This window comes from Staurois parvus, unplaced genomic scaffold (genome assembly GCF_062004578.1).
Source record: "Staurois parvus isolate SC_StPar_1 unplaced genomic scaffold, SC_StPar_1.0 ptg000218l, whole genome shotgun sequence".
In the NCBI taxonomy this organism is placed as follows: Eukaryota; Metazoa; Chordata; class Amphibia; order Anura; family Ranidae; genus Staurois; species Staurois parvus.
In genome coordinates, this window is record NW_028318014.1 from 2,653,680 (window position 1) to 2,671,578 (window position 17,899).

The window sequence follows — 17,899 nt, forward strand, 5'->3', positions numbered from 1 at the left end:
CATGAGGTAGACATAAGTTATTAAGGTAGTAAATTCCATTAAAGTTCTTAGTAAGGCAATTGGTAGCAATTCCATACTTGGCAGTAAAAATCCATAACCGGTAGCTTTAAGTCCATGTAATCCATAAAAGGGTAGCATAAAACCTTGTAACTCCTGGCTTTTCAGGAATCCCGGCTGGGCTCCCAGAAGGGGCGCTGAGCAGTGGAAAGACAGCTCACCAAGATTTTCAAGCACTTCTGAGGGCTCAAGGTGCCCTATATTTATGCGGTGCAACCAGAAGGGGGTGCTGTTCCCCAGAAAAGCGCCAAAAAAAAACCTGCCCTTTCAGAGTTAACACTTGTGCTTCAAGTCCTACCGCTTTAGTATAGCCATTACAAGTAACAAAATTCCAAACTTGTATTGTGATATACCAACAGGATCATATACTTAAATAATAATAAAACATTTAGCAAAGATAATCCCTTTCCCAGAGCCACCTTACTTATGACTTTAAAGTTGTTAACTACAACTTGCCTGTTTTATCTAAAAACAAATATGGCTATCCACGGCTATGACTATGTGTCAGCTGGAGTCAACTGACCAAATCAGTTGATGATGAGAATGATAGAGCAAGAGCTGCATACTTGAATCAGTGCAGCCCATGAACAATCCCATTTTCTATCTTGCCTAAATAACATGTGAAAGAGAGTCGGGAATTCACTGGCAACATATTCTGCAAAAAAAGCCTTCTCTACAGATAAGCTACACTTGCATGAGTGCCTTTCTGAAAGTCCTTTCAAAAAACATAAATGGTTTGAAGCTGAACTTCAGTAATTTAGTCACTTTCTAAAATCTGCTGGTTTACTATGAGTTAAGCCAGGGTTAAGTCCAACATGGTGCATGCCACCAGAAGGTCTTACCTCTTTTATTTACAGCTGACAATTTTACTGACCCCTGGGAGTACAGCTATTACTACAAATGCTGCTTTCTCACACAGCAGCCACTCTGTCCATCCCTCCTGTCCATTGTCCCTTCACAGAAGACTTTGTATTTTGTGAATAGGTCTACATAATACAAAGTGCGTTGTGACTGGGTGAGCAGAATGGCTGCATGTGACTCTAGCTGTTGGAGCTGAAAATTCTGCCGGAATATACTGATAGCTTTGCTTGTGGCACTCAGTATAAATGTCAATTGTAAGTTGAAAAGATAAGTGCACAAGGGGTATGCACCTCACTGAATTTAAAGCGGAGTTACAGCCGTTTTGTGTTTATTAAAAGTCAGCAGCTACAAACACTGTAGCTGCTGACTTTTAATAAACACACACTCACCTGTCCCGGGGTCCAGCGAAGTGCTCACCTGCACCGTCCCATCTCTTCTTCTTCTCTCCACGGCGCCAGCATCTCCACTGTGGGCACCAGGTTGTGACAGCTTGCGGCTTCACAGCCGGGTGCCCACTGTGCATGCGTGAGTTGCGCTGTGCATCCTGATTGGTCTGGCAGTCTTCTGGGACCAATGACCCTAGGTTCACATCTGTGCGGGTGGTGCTGCTGCAGTCCTGCATGAAAATCCGTGCAGCTGCACCACCCGCACAGAGAAATGCGGACCCGCGGGCGGGTGCCAGTAGTTCTAATGGCACGCCACCCGCACTGGAAAACGCAACCGTACTGGGAACCGAGGTTCCCGTACGGGTTGCGTTTTCCAAAGAACTGCAGGGACTTCTTCCCTGCGTGCCACAGGCACGGGAGTCCATTCAAATGAATGGGCTCTTGTGCCCGTGCAAAACGCGGCCTGCGCGGCCGAAGGTTCCCATGAGACTGCGAGAGGAAGGAGGGGGCAGAACTTCCGGCTCACTTTGCCACGGCGAACTGAGTCGGAAGTGGGTACCTGTTAAAACCAGGTACCCAATCCCCCCTAAAAAGTGCCAAATATGGCAGTGGAGGGGGGGAGGAGGTAAAGCGGAGCTTCCACTTTTGGGTGGAACTCCGCTTTAACCCATAGTAATCTGGCACATTTTAGAAAGTGGCTGAATTCCCGGAGTTCAGCTTTAAAAACACAAATAACCAAATTGCATAGATCAACACACAAAATAGTGGAATTGGCTCTTTGAAAAAGTCAACTTGTTTATTGTCCTTGCATTCACAGTCAGCTGAAACCATCTGTTAATTCAATGTACAGCATGACTTACATCTTCGTACAAGAATGTCTGGGCTGTCACAGCTGTAACAGGATAGACAAACCTTTGTGAGGATTTGGGAGAATCTTTGCTGTTGGCATCCACAGCTGTGCAGTGGTGAGTGGGCGATATTGAACTGAGGCAATTCTCTTCCTCTTGTCTGACTTATAAAATATGAGCCAAAGGTGGAAAGGTCACATTTCTTCACTGACAACATTTTTTGTTTGGAATCTAGGGATCTGAGAGCAAATTCAGTGTATGGTGGTTAGCCTGTGATGTTACTTGTAAATAAAACAAAACATATTCATATATTACACATACAAATTATTATTAATATTATTATTATACAGTATTTATCTAGCACCAACAGTTTGCTCAGCACTGTACATTATAAAGGGAGACAATACATGAGACAGTACAGTAACAATACAATACAATACACGAGGGGTTCGAGGCCCTGTTCCTTGGAGCTTACATACAAATAGATATAATTACCTAGAGATTTTTGACATTATGTAAGATTATTCTTATTGTGCACACATTTCATTACCAACAAAAGGCAGTTCTTGTAATAGCCTTTCCACCTGATTCAGGGCAGAATTATCCCTTTAGAACCTGGTGTGGAGGCTGAATCTTTGTTCCAGTTAACCAGATGCCCAGTGGAGGCTGGATCTCTGTTCCAGTTATCCCCATACTCACTATTTCAGGCATCTACAGTGGATATAAAAATGTCAGGTTTCTGTGAAGTAAAAAAATTAAACAAAGATATATTATTTCAGAACTTTTTCCACCTTTAATGTGGCCTATCAACTGTACAACTCAGTTGATCAACAAACTGAAATCTTTTCGGTGGAGGGAAGTAAAAATAAAAAAACTAAAATAATATGGTTGCTTAAGTGTGCACACCCTTAAACTAATACTTTGTTGAAACACCTTTTGATTTGATTCCAAGCACTCAGTCTTTTTCAGAATGAGTCTATGAACATGGCACATCTTTACTTGGCAATATTTGCCCACTCTTCCTTGCAAAAACTTTCCAAATCTGTCAGATTGCGAGGGCATCTCCTGTGCACAGCCCTCTTCAGATCACCCCACAGATTTTTGATCAGATTCAGGTCTGGGAGATTGTTGTCTCATGTACCGCACAGCCAGTACTTGCCAGATATTCCTGCAGCTCCTTTGATGTTGCTGTAGGCCTCTGGCAGCCTCCCAGACCAGTTTTCTTCTCATCTTTTCATAAATTTTGGAGGGACGTCCAGTTCTTGATAATGTCACTGTTGCGCCATATGTTCTCCATTTGTTGATGACTGTCTTCACTGTGTTCCATGGTATATCTAATGCCTTGGAAATTATTTTGTACCCTTCTACTGACTGATACCTTTTAACAATGAGATCCCTCTGATGCTTTGGAAGCTCTCTGCAGACCATGGCTTTTGCTGCAGGATGCGACTACGAAAATGTCAGGAAAGACCTACTAGAACAGCTGAACTTTATTTATGATTAATCAGAGGCACTTTAAATGATGGCAGGTGCAATAGGCTTTTTTGAATTTGGGCAAGGACACAGGGGCCCCATGTTTCCCTATTGCCCGTGAGCCCCATGAGTTGTCAGTCCGCCCCTGGGCAGGTGTGTACTGACTCCTATTTAACTGATTTTGAATGTGATTGCTTAATTCTGAACACAGCTACATCCCCAGTTATAAGAGGGCGTGCACACTTATGCAACCACATTATTTTCGTTTTTTATGTTTACCCCCCCCCTTAAAAGATTTCAATTTGGTTTTCAATTGAGTTGGACAGTTTATAGGTTACATTTAAGGTGGAAAAAGTCTGAAATTATGTATCTTTGTCTCATTTTTTTACATCACAGAAACCTGACATTGTAACAGGGGAGTGTAGACTTTTTATATCCACTGTATTCTGTCTCCTCTCCAAAGAAAAATACCTGTATTAATAATTACAGTAATTCCAGGTAACACGTGAGTTACCAGTCCTTTCAAGCAAACACTACAGTTGTGAATGATGTAATCAGAAACTGCACTCAATTTAGTGGAACTTCACTCTCAATCAACATTGACTGACTATTTTCAATCCTTATGCTGCTAACATTAGTAAATAGATATAGAGGCATATTATAAATATTTGTTTTAAACTGTTTTTTTTTTCACATTCCTTCAGTTACTTCCTGGTATCCAGGCCTAGGCAAATTACATCATACACCCCAGGAGTCTTCAGGTGAGGAGGAGGGATTTTTTTCAGCTAAGCACACCCTCCTGTCTGCATGCCAGGGCAGATGGATTCCAGGAAGTAGCTGCTACATTATCAGCCCTTATTCAAGATGGCCAAAGACAGAAAAGCTAGGAGGTGTTTTTCAAAGATATTTATTAGCAAATAAATGCATGGGGGCATGGATGGATGGGTGAGTTTTGCTTCAAATATTAAAAATGAATTAAATAGCGGTTTTGGTTTGTGGTGCTCGTTACACTTTAATTTGAGTTCTCTGAAGTCCACTGCAACAGTATTCAAGAACGAACCACACGGGGTCACTAGCAGTGTACTTCAGCATATGCTGCATACCTTCTTCCATGTGCTCCTTACAGCAAAGACCAGTTATAGGTTTAGGTGGTTGCCATTTGTTTGTACTAAATATTAAAGTAAGGTATGGCACTTCACATACATGCTGAATGAACAATATTCTGGCTGTAATATAAACATACAAAAACATAAAGTGTTATAGATCAGCAAGTCCAAAACAAAAGTCCCACACCAAATTGTGGATGAGAAACAGTGTATAATCTTCTTGTGTCCATTAGGTTGCTTCATGCAAATCCCCTGTGCTCCACCACCGTATGCCAATACATTGCACTCACCAACCAACCATGACCTCTTAAGGAGGTCTAATGCGCTTTGTGTCCCCAAGGCTTTGGAACATCAATAGGTATCCTCTCAATATTCTCCCAATTTACTCCACAATCCAAGATTTCTATAAATCAGAAGGAAAAATGTCTCATAGTGTAGCATTTATTATAAAAATAGATAAAACCGATAAAAATACACTCACATTAGTTGGTGCCCAATCCTCTGCACTAATACACTTAGCTCTAAACCGCTATCACCGCTCATGCAATAGAGTAGACGTGCGTTCCACTGACCAGAAGTGGATGTGACGTCAACGGACCCATATGTGGCTGGACGCAACACTCTACATCCACATGTTTTGCCAATCTGGCATCTTCAGGAAGCTTCCGGTCAATGGAACACACACTGACTCTATTGTGGAGTAAATTGGGAGAATATTGAGAGGATACCCATTGATGTTCCAAAGCTCTGGTTTGAAACCATTTTTCCACCACAAGAAGTACTGGCATTTATTTAAATCAGACTTCTTGTATGTAAGAAAAAGCAAGGGGGTTTGTAATGGGATTGTATGAGAACTATGTTCCTGAATTAGAGCCAGAGGTGCACTACACAAATGACTACATAAAAACTCAGTGTATTTTCCATTTTGCGCAGCGTTTAGCTGGACCTAAAGATATAATGAGATAGTTATATTGTAACATCCTTTCCAATAATCTTTTGATATCTAGATCCAGTCTTGAGAATGTAGAATGTTTCTGTGATGTGATACAAAACCATTCCAATAAAGGAAAATTGTGCAAAGAAAGTCAATAGGCCAGAGGCAGTGCCTAGGGTGCAGGAAAGTTGAAACACAGAACTAAGCTCCAGAGTTCAGTAAACAGATATGAATACCTGAATATATAGTACTTGTGATGTGGGCCTGCGGGCTTGCAAGGTGCAGTACAGCACACTACATTGACTAAAAAGACCACAGTAAAAGGCTGGCTTTATAAAAGGACAGTTGTAGGAAGAGTGGAACAAGAGGCATCAAAGTGCTGGAAAAGGAACTAGATAGGTGAGAGTAAGGAATGTTTATATGGTAGCATCATATTAGAGTGTCTTAAACTATTCACACAAATCCCTACTGCAGAGGTGCTTACAATGTAATATTCCGTACTCACAAGCAGACATAAGCGAAGGACAATTTTAATGAAAAATGTAAGTCTGTGCGTGTTCAATTGAATGTTACAATACTATCTAAATAATGCAAAAGTCACTCAGCATACAGACACCCTGAATATTTATCTACACTGTATGACACAGTTATGTATGCTGTTTTATGCAAAGGTATTGGAGATTTAAATTAAATGTACCAAAATCACTGTATTTCTTCACTGTCGATTTTTTAAAAATAGGAACATGTTTTAAACAAGCCAAAGTAAACTCTATACTGATTGACTCTTATGTCACTTTGAAGCCCACTTAAAGAACAGATACATAGCTCACTTGGAGTATATGCAAAGTGGCTTAGAAAAGTCACACTAGCTTTGAAGACATTTGTTACATTAGGAATAAATTGATGCAAAGCACCGCAAGCTCTAAAATCAATTAACTATCTATATTATACAGGCAGTGTCAATAATTTCATCAGCTCAATTTGACAGGCATTTACTTTAAATCTTTCAAATTTAAATGAATTTATGGAGATTTGATGGAATAGAATGCACAGGAATTTGAAGTCTATATGCCCCAGAGTGCAGACGAAAGCTTTGATAGTTTTGATTGATTTATATAATTGCATTTGTTAATGGCTGGGTAACCTGAGAAGTGATTGGCTTTGAAGTGTTATTATATTATTAAAGATCATTTCCAGCTCTTTTTAATTTAATATTTGTATGGATATTTATAGTAAACCTAATTACATGTCACCAAGTATATATTTCTTTTAAAGTAGTCTAGTCAAAAACCTAAGCAATTCAAATAGTGTATGATAAAAACAATCAACAGAGTTGAAAATGTTGACCTTTATAGTAAAATTTCAGCCAAGCACCATTCTCCTACTATGCTGTTATGGTAGTTGCATGCCATTGAGGCTTGCCCTCTAATTTCTGACTAGTTCCTGAAGAAACTTCTCTCATGGAGATTTGAGTTTTTATTTGTAAATCGAAAAGATATTCATCACAGCCCACATGATGTATATTTATAATGACTATCTTTCTGATGTATAAATGAAAACTATGAAGATGGGAATTGGTGAATATTCTTCATGTGGCAGCATTCTCTGCAACCTCCTGAATAATAAATGGACCCTTTTTATGATAGTCAGTCTTCTTGACTAACAAGGATGCTCAGAGATAGAAAGTAGGTGGCATCAAGCCTAAATTTTACAGGTCATGTGAAATTCTGAATACATCTCCAGCTGCCTACAGGGTCGTGGATAAGGGGGTACCACCAGTCCTCTTGTACGGGGCCCAGGCTAGTAGGGGGGCCCGGGCAGCTGGATGAATCAGATGTAGAGGGAAGGTGATTGGCACGGGGGGGGGGGGCAATTACAGCCAGCTGGTTTCTTCTCCCGCTGCCTGGCTTTCAGCTGCAGTAGAGAGAGCCATACAGGGGATGGTTCCACTAATTGCCAAACCCCCCAATACACACATCACCCTCCCTGTGCAGAATATGTTTCCCCCTGGTGCTTAGGCCCCTCACTCTTGCAGTGCTGCTGGCTTCCCTCCTTTCCTTCCCACCAGCAGCTGCAAGCACACTGCAATACACTGCAAACTGCAATAGGATCCTTCAGGATGGAGAGTGGAGGAAGGGTCCAGTAAATATGTCATTTTTACAAGCCCCTCCTTTTGCTGAATGAACACAATGAGTGATCAGTACCCATCGCTCACTGAAGCATTGTAAACTGTGGGGGGGGGGGTTTGTTGGGGAAGGGGGCCCTGTCAGGTTGGCTGTATGGGCCCCTTGGTTTTTAACAGCAGCCCTGGCTGCCTATAAAGTATGTTTGTATCCAGAGCTGTTTTAGAACAGATGTGGGCCCCCGAAAATATCTCATGGGTGGGCCCCCAATTCCTTACCACATTCACAATATCCCCACCCCCATTTAAAAAGCAAAAGAGGAACCAAGACACTGCTCCATAGGAATATCAGAGGCTGCAATGATTTTGCAGGAGGATGTCATAACTGTAAATAGCATAAAACAGCTTGTTAGAGGTTCCTAATGTAATGGGAGATTTCTGAAATAAGTATACCAACACCTATAATCTGAATCTCCTACTATGTCCCTCTGATATGTACCCAGCAGATACATGATCCAAGGAGAGTTCCATTTTTGTCTATTTATTTTCAGATCTGTTCACCTGCAGCTTTACTGACATAGTACCTTAGCTGCAGTGTTTAGATGGCAACAAGCCCATTAAAGGTTCCACCAGTCTTCTGGTGGACTCCATGGACTGATGAGCCTGGAGTAGTTGCTTCTTTGCCCTTATTAAGTGTTCTTGCATGGCAAGACCACTTACTGTTATCTCACATATATATTCTTATTATTATAGCCAAATTTACCACCCTAACTCCTCCCACAGTTTTTACACTACATAGACAGTAATATACCGAAACGTGCGGATTGTTCCCGATTGGTGTGCTATTACTTTGTGGAACGTTTCGCCAAATGGTTCACAAAATATTGGTGTTTTTGTGGTGAAATTGGTCCCATAGGAATGAATGGCAGAATGTTACAAACTAGAGTGGGACCTGACAAAAGCTAGAGTGTGAGCTGAAAAATCAGGACATGATTGCTGAACTGCCATCACTCCCTCATTTTCAAGCCCACCTACACAAATCTTATATCAAAACGTTCAGCTATCCCTGCTGCCACTAAAAATGTCCACGGCTAAGCCATAGTCCTGATAGTTTTCACAATATGACCATTTGTTTGCAACTCATGCCATCCATTGACATTCATTGAAACTCCACTCTAGCCACCTCATATTTGAAGAGCAATTTCTCAACTGCGACTGTGCCTTCATTTTTAATATTTCAGAGACATACTATGCATCAAAATGTAGGTCTGGGTCTTGTGATTCTCACAATATAAAGCTCTTCGGTGTAGGATTCACAATGTTTAAACTACAAGCGTTTGAAGATGGCAACCGCCAGTGAAGTGAGCAAGTTGGAGCAGTTTGTTTTTAACCGCTCTTCTCTGCCCTTGCTGTAGAGTGAGTTTCATGAGTTTTTAACCCACTCCATAAAGTTACTCTGCCCAGTCCAACCTTTTCACAGTTATTCCAGCCACTCCAACCACACAACAGTTACTCAAGCCACTCCACCCAGTTACTCCGCCCACTCCAGTTGTAGACTACTGGTGGAGGCAAGAACACTTCACACAATTTCCCCAGAAATTGTAGCTTTTCTAGTTATTAAAGTGATCCTGTCTGAAGCTAGTGAACATACGCATTTGTAAATTACATAATCAGTTTATACCGACAACTATAATATTAATACAGTGCCCACCATGAGGGTAAGAAAGATTCCAACCACTTATACTATGTCACAGTCATATGATTTGAGGGTTTTCCTACACTACCCAACAGATACTTGATTGGAGGAGAGGTCCACTTTTTTATTTTCAGATTTGTTGGCCCACCCTTTGCAGCTATAACAGCTTCACCTCTTCTGGGAAGGCTGTCCACAAGGTTTAGGAGTGTGTATATAGGAATGTTTGACCTTTCTTCAAGAAGCTCATTTGTGAGGTCAGGCACTGATGTCGGTCGAGAAGGCCTGGCTCACATTCTCCGCTCTAATTCATTCCAAAGGTGTTCTATCAGGTTGAGGTCAGGACGCAGGTTAGTCAAGTTCCTCCACCCCACATTCACTCATCCATGTCTTTATGGAACTTGCTTTGTGCACTGGTGCACAGTCAAGTTGGAACAGGAAGAGGCCATCCCCAAACTGTTCCCACAAAGTTGGGAGCATGAAATTGTTTAAAATGTCTTGGTATGCTTACGCCTTAAGAGTTTCCTTTACTGGAACTAAGGGGCCAAGCCCAACCCCTGAAAAACAACCCCACACCATAATCCCCCCTCCACCTAACTTAGATTTGGCACATTGCAATCAGACAAGCAGCGTTCTCCTGGCAACCGCCAAACTCAGACACGTCCATCCGATTGCCTAGACAGAGAAACATGATTTGTTACTCTAAAGAACACGTCTCCACTGCTCTAGAGTCCAGTGGCAGTGTGCTTTAGACCACTGCATCTGACACTTTGCATTGCACTTGGTGATGTAAGGCTTGGATGCAGCTGCTCGGCCATGGAAACCCATTCCATGAAGCTCTCTATGCACTGTTGTGCTAATCTGAAAGCCACATGAAGTTTGGAGGTCTTTAGCTATTGACTCTGTAGACAGTTGGTAACATACATGCACTGACCCTGCTCTGTCATTTTACTTGGCCTACCACTTCATGGCTGAGTTGCTGTTGTACCCAGTTGCTTCCACTTTGTTTCATTACCACTAACAGTTGACTGTGGAATATTTAGTAGCAAAACAATTTCACGGATGGACTTATTGCACGAATGGCAACCCATCCCAGTACCATGCTTGAATTCATTTAGCTCCTGAGAGTGACCCATTTTTTCACAAACATTTGTAGAAGTAGTTTGCATGCCTAGGTGGAATCCTAGTAATAACCCGACATCACTCCTAAAACTAGGATGTGACAGTGTAAAGAACTGGTGAAAAAAACAATCCACTCATAAGGCTAAAGTTGAGTATACACTAGCAGATTTTTGTATGAACATTCATACAATAATTCTGACTACATTCGACAGCTTGACGGATGTCATGCAAAAGCAGTTTGAAATTTTGTTTGCTTTTAACTTTCAATTTTGGAGTGAATTATGTTTTACCAAAACCACATACACTGTTTGAAATCCATTCATTCAACAAAAATTTTCCATCTTGCTTAAAGTTTCTCATCACTGCAGTCAAAGATGAACATTGATTTTATACCACTAGTGATAAGAAAACAGAACAATGTTCTTATGCCAGCCATAGATTGTTTAAATCTTGCCCAGTTCAGATCAATAAATTTGGGTACAACCAGTCTGCTGGATTTTACATACAATAATTGCTAGTGGCTGTTGTAGCCACTAGCAATAATCACTGTCTTCTCCTAGCAGGCTTCCCCTGACCCCCCACCCCCCAATCAGGAGAACACAATGGCTTGCCGAGGGGATTCCCCTGTCAACATTGACTGTGCGGATGGGGGAATCGAGTGAGGAAAGAAAATTGCACCATCTATGGCCTGCCTTAAAACAAAAATCTACTAGTGTATACCCAATGTGTCCAAACTTCCTAAAAAAGCTTGAATAGTAACTTAATTTGCATATGATAAACAACCCTAAATTAAGTAACAGTAAAAACAGTGACACAAACATGGCAGCTGGCAATGATGGTTTGGGTTTCTTCAAATCGTTCAAGGCTATGTACACCACGATAGACAATTTGGGTCACCAAACTGATCCCTCTTTAAAACTTATAGTTGTCATACTGTTGCTTTGCCTATAATATTTTGGGTTCCTGACCCAAAACAAACATAGACATAAGGCATTTTGATATTTTCTCAATATCATTTAGTGAATATCTATTCTTGATTTCTGATTTCGAAGTACTGTAAACGGACACAGCCATTCATTTGGTATTTTCAAGAGAAGGCCAGCAATGGAAGCTGGTATACATATCTCTCGTGTATTTTATACAGTAACAGAAACTGTCATTGTCAAACGTTATAAAGTGCAACTAAAAATGCCTAGATAGTCTCAGAAATAAACCACTAATAAAAATCAACTAAGCCTACCAATGCCATGGACAGGTATAGCACCTTATTATAATTGCACCCCACAACATTCTATGAACATATATGTGATGTGACTTTGCTTTTATATACAGTACACCATTTCTTTATATACATGACATTGTCAATTCTTTTTCTCCTAGACCAAAACTATACTTAGCTAGCTAAACAAAAAGAGTGCCAGAAGCAGGTGCAATTGTCTGTAGTTTTTCACACACCAATACTTTTATTAAAGTATTGTACTTCTGCTTCAAAAGCCATGAAACACTTAACTCAATAATATTGAGTAACTTCACACCTGCTCCCAATGGTCTCATAGAGACAGTGGCTGATAATATAGATGAAATTGCCTGAGGGTCTTAGCTGAGTTTCAAAGGCGCATTTCTCCCTGTGACAAACCAATAGTTTTTTGTAAATGATATGAAAGAAATTGGCTCCAGTCCCATGTCAAATATCTTTTATTTATGGCGATTCTCTGCTATTTCCTCTGTAGTATTAATTTATGGAATTATGCAAAATCTGCCACTATGTCATCTGTGCCATCATGCTGATGAGAGCGTTAGCATAATAACTGTAAATAAAAGAGGAAAAAAATCAGAGCCAAGAATCAGGTAATAATCTTCAATTTTCTTTTTAAGCCTATACTGGGGAGACAATAAAAAGAAAAGCCACACTGCATGTTTTTATTTATTTATTTTTCTTCCTGGAGGGAATTCCTCCAAGACTATTTTTCACATTACACTCTGCCTTGCTTCACAAATAGATTATGAAAGTTGTAGGAATTGTGTTTATAAACCTAATAATAAATTAATAATACATTTTATGTGTTTTGTTAGGAAAATACAATAAAATACAGAAATCTTATGCCAAATTGTTGGTAATCCAGCAAACCTGCATGTGCTTCCAAGACCCCATTCAATCTCCTTTTTATTGTCCTATTTTGCTTCAATTTTAAAATGTATTTGCAGTTCACACTTGTTCATAGTTTCCAAGAGTTGCTGGTTCCCTGAAAAATATAACTTAAAGGTTACTGTGTTTTAATTGATGTATTTTCATTATTTTGCAACTAGGGTCCCTATATTGTAAAAGACCCCCTTTTTATGCACCCTTTCCCTGTCCCATCTGATTTGCAGGAAGAGCTTAGGCTATTGCCAGGTCAATTATCATTCATTTAGCTGGGATATGAAATGGATTATTTGCTGAGGAAGGTCACTGTTAGATTGTACTTTCTTAATGTCCACAACATTTAACAGGTACCAGGTTGGCATCCTTTTCAAGTCAACAAAACCTGGTTGTCCTTAAATTCTAAATTATAAAATGCAACATATTAAATGAAAACAAATTAGATCTTCCCTGACTCATTTCATCGTGATTAGATTAGCGTCACTTATTTATCAGTGTAGCCAAAATTGATGGGGTATGTTTCTTACACTCATACTAAATCAGATGAAAGAATATCATCAACACAAATTCAGTTGATTTTGACTAAATACTACTAGATATACAATGACCTAGACAAAAGAGAACCTTTCAATGACACATGAAATCCTACTTATAATACACACAATTTCACTTGGTGTCTCAACTGAAGGGGTAAATAAAAGCACTCCCTGTAACGAGAATATTAGATACCTCCTTCTCCCTTTGCTAGTACTCCTGGAAGTCTCTTCAGAAACTGACACTTCCAGGTGTGTCAATCTCCTGGTACCCTGTAGCTCTCAGTGGTTCCTCCCACTGGCCCCTTTGTCACTATTGGAGCCTATACACTCTTGTTACATTGTGGTTCTGGGTGGCAAGGCCATCTTTACAAATGGCAATGTTGAAGTGGTGCTGGAAGAGTGCCACCAGGGTTTTTTTTCAGTGGGGACATGGAAGAACACACTCCTGGCACCTCCAGCACTGAATGTATGTAATAGCAAGGGGTTCTGGAAGTTCTGTTAATGCTGGCTGCTGGGGGATATATTGTTGTGGGTTTGTCTCTTGTTGCTGGGGAGATTCATTGTTGCTGAGGGGTGGGAGGCTTATATTGCAGGGGAGTCAATTGTTGCCAGGAGTAATCTAATATTGAGGGAGGGGTCTACTGCTTTTCATGTTATTAATAACAAATTCCTTACAAATTCCATACAAAATGATACTTGGTTCTGTATTCACAGAAAGGGGCAGCACAGGGAGGTGGGTGGACCCAAGGGACAGCATTGTGAGGTGGGTAGAGGGCAGAGACAAGGGGTGACTGGGAAGTGGGGAGTTCCTGCACCTATTTTCTGAGAAAAAAAACCCTGAGTGCCACTGTGTTACACACCTGCTTTCTCCTTTTCTCCACATCCTTAGGCAGGCCATAGTTGAGGCGATTCGCCCATCAACACAGTCACTGTTAATGGGGGAATCCCTCCTGTGGAGGTATTCTGTTCTCCTGGCAAAGGGGGCATGGGAAGCTGTCCTTACCAGGAGAACACAGTGATTATTGCTAGCGGCTTTAGCCACTGGCATTAATCTCATGTAAGAATCCAACTTGCTGGTTGTACCATTGATGGATTAACTTGGGAACAATCAGTTTACCCAGAGTTGGTTCTGATCTCAGCCATTCCCTGCTAAACTGGCCTCTTTAACTAAAGCCAGCCATAGATGGTTCGAATCTTGCACGGATCAGCAGGGATAGCTGAGATTCCAAAAATCGATGGCATGATTAAGTTAAGGAGGAGGCAATGCTGAAAAAACAGAACAGAGCAAAAGCACAAGAAAAATATGCTAGCCTCGGCCGGACAACTGGGGCACCAAGCAGAAGATCTGTGGCATGAGCCCTGTGTGAGGCACCTGGGAATGTCCGTGGACCCAGGCATCTAGATTTTTTGAGGAAAATCAGCAACGATTGCTTACACATTTTTTTCAAATCCATGCAGAGATACATAATAGTAACTCTATCTTTGCTATTACTAGCTTCAGTTTTACAACTGTAAAAGTAAATTCCATCAGACAAGGAGTTATTCTTGCCTTGATTGCCGCTCTATAAAAAACGCCTCTTCTGCACGACAAAATAAAAGTCAATGAGATGGAGTATCTGCTGTGAGCTGATATGATTGTTCTGCGGTGATGGCAGATTGGTAATAGCTTTATAGGAAAAGTCACAAAGCTCAGAGATGGCTCATCTGTATCTGCTTCCAGTCTGTAACCAGATCACTGTATAAAAACATGTAATTAAAAGGACAAAAAACCTGTAATCAATTGCTCATAGGTTATCTTTGATTGCTGTAGCATGGGACAAATTACACACAAGTCTTTCACAGACACAATGACAAAGAAGGTTCATTATCTCTTTTTCTGAAATCACATCTCAGTGAAAACAAGCTTGTCTCTATTCTTTACCCCATACATTAATTAAAGGGATACAAACACAAGACAAAGGGCTGTCGTATCAAATGTTACTTTTAAAAAGGTGAAGGAGGAAGAGAGGACATGACAAAATTGAAGAACCCTTTTTATAACCCGGCTTTTCTCTAGGTACAGAGAACATTCTGCCACCGAGATGCAGCCACTGCTTTGGCTATCTCCTTTCTTAGTAACATTCAGTTATTCATCTGATACATGTTGCCCTGTGACACTTGGTAACAAATGCATCTTTGTTTGGGCTAGGAGGCTTCGAGACAGAAACTTTAAACCTGGACATTAATATCCTGTAGAAACAAGTCGTGTATTGGGTAAGACAGGAAGCCCTCAAATGTGTAATGAAGCAGAAGGAGATCACAAGCCGTTGTCTAAATTCCTGAATTATGCAGAAAAGTTACAAGAACAGGTGTGTAAAAGTCACACAAAGAAATAAAGTCTTCTATATAGAATCATGTGCAGAACAAAGTCTTTAGAAAAACAGATACTGAATAGAGCTTTAGTGAGATGCTGAAATAAACACATAGGGGTTGATTCAACAAAATTTGTGTAGTTGTGCAACTGCAAAAGATGTAATTGGGTAAAGTGACAAGTTAGTTTATTTAAGGAGAGAGGCCACCAAGAAACCTTTTATAACATTAGCAGGTAAAAAAAAAAGTTGTTTTAGATGAATATATTAATATAAGCCTCAGCCTGCCTGCACACCTCTGCATTTTAGTGCAGTGTGATTTACCAGCACTTTCATAAGGATCATGTAAAACACGTGTAGCATTCACTGTACTGCAACTGTCCAACATGAAAATTGTGAAGAAATAAACTTTGTAAATAGTAATGATCTTATTTTATTGTGTAATGTTAAAGAACTTCAGTCAAAAATAATAAGATAAAAATGAATAGCCTATCAGAAGTGAAAATAAGAAAACCTGCTTTTGATTCAATATTTACCTTCAATTCAGAGCTTTCTCCCCGCATTACTTTGTATGCCATTAGATGTTCTCAGTTTGCTGGTCAGCATCTTCAACACACTTCCTCTGAGCCCAGGACTCCTTCAACCCACCCACAGCCTGTGACTGGACAGGACAATGAGAAGAGCACAGTGATTAGCTCATCTTTCTGTCACTCTGCTTTCTCTTACTATCAGTATGCTTCTTGTCAGAATTTGAACTGATTGGTTCCTTACATTGCTTCTTCTTCTCACACTCCAGCCCTGCTGCACAGGAACTTTGAGATGCTGATACCAGGTCAAATTCAGGTACTTACAATACTTTCACATGAATCTGGATTGGGGCACTCGGGTAAGTATAATTTGCTTCACTTGGTAAGAAAAAACAAACTTTCTCCACAAGTAAACCAATACATGGGTCAACCTCTCAGTATGCCCTGAACCCAAAATACAGTGCAAAGGGCATATAACAGACAAAGTGAGCATCATCAGTCTGTATTAGATACGTAACAAAGCATCTAATACAGACAACACAACCACTGACTCGTTTCTGCCTACACAGCCTCAGTTTTAGTCTGTGATTAGGGCCGAGAAGGCAGAAATGCATCAGTATTGGGCTGCCTGTATTAAGGTGCTTTCTTAAAAAAAGGATTATTGGTAGAGAGGTCTGAGTGCAGTAAATGCTCACTAAGAAAATAAACACCTGGCAGGATGGGTTAGAGGGGGGTAGGAGGGAGATTTTAAGGTTTATTTCCAATTTAAAGGAGACCATCTCTAATTTCCCCCATTTATTTGGACTAGATTTTGGAATGTTCCTCTATATCTACATTTCCTGTATGGAATCAATCTTAACAGTATAGAAGAAATGAAAATAATGTTTTAAAAGCCTGCAAACAAGTAAAGTTTAAAAAATGTAGGGGAAATGATAACTGTATGTCAGACTATTAACTAAAGCCATAGACAGTTCGAATCTTTACCAGTTGAGCAGGGACTGGCTGCGATTCGAACCATGTATGGGCAAGCTATAGACGTGCAAAATTGAATTGTGAATCAAGAAAAATCACTTGATTCCCCCATCAACACAGACAGTGTTGACAGGGGAATCCCTCCAGCCATTGTGTTCTCCCGGCGAGGGAGGGGGGCAGTCCCCACCAGGAGAGCACAGTGAATATTGCTAGCAGTTATAACAGCCACTAGCTATAATTTTATGTAAAATACAGCAGGCTGGTTGTACCAAAATAGATTGATTGATCAACTTGGGTACATTCAGCCTGCCCATACATGGATCGAATCAGTCCCAGTCCCAGTAGCCGCCAAGATCTATGGCCATCTTAACACCTAATTAAGGATGACCCTGTTCACATTTGAATACCTTTATGCTTGTAAGGGCTCTTTAAGTGTTAATTATACTAATTTGACAAAAAGTACAAAAAGTTCTTATGAGTGATAGTACCAGTAGCTGTTTTAATTGCTGTCATTAACATAATTAGCAAGATCAACAATCGTTCTTGAACCAAGAGATGCACTGTCCTATACTGACAGAAGAATGAGAAAAATGTGTCTGATTTATTATCACTCACCAAACTGATATTTACAGGTACATAATGACCCATAAAGTATGATCACTTTTGACTCGGTGGGAGCTGCACCTCAAAGGCAAGTACAGTATATAGAATACATTCCATTTATAAAGTTCACTATTTTGATTTCCATGAATTTGCTGTGACAAAAGAGAAATA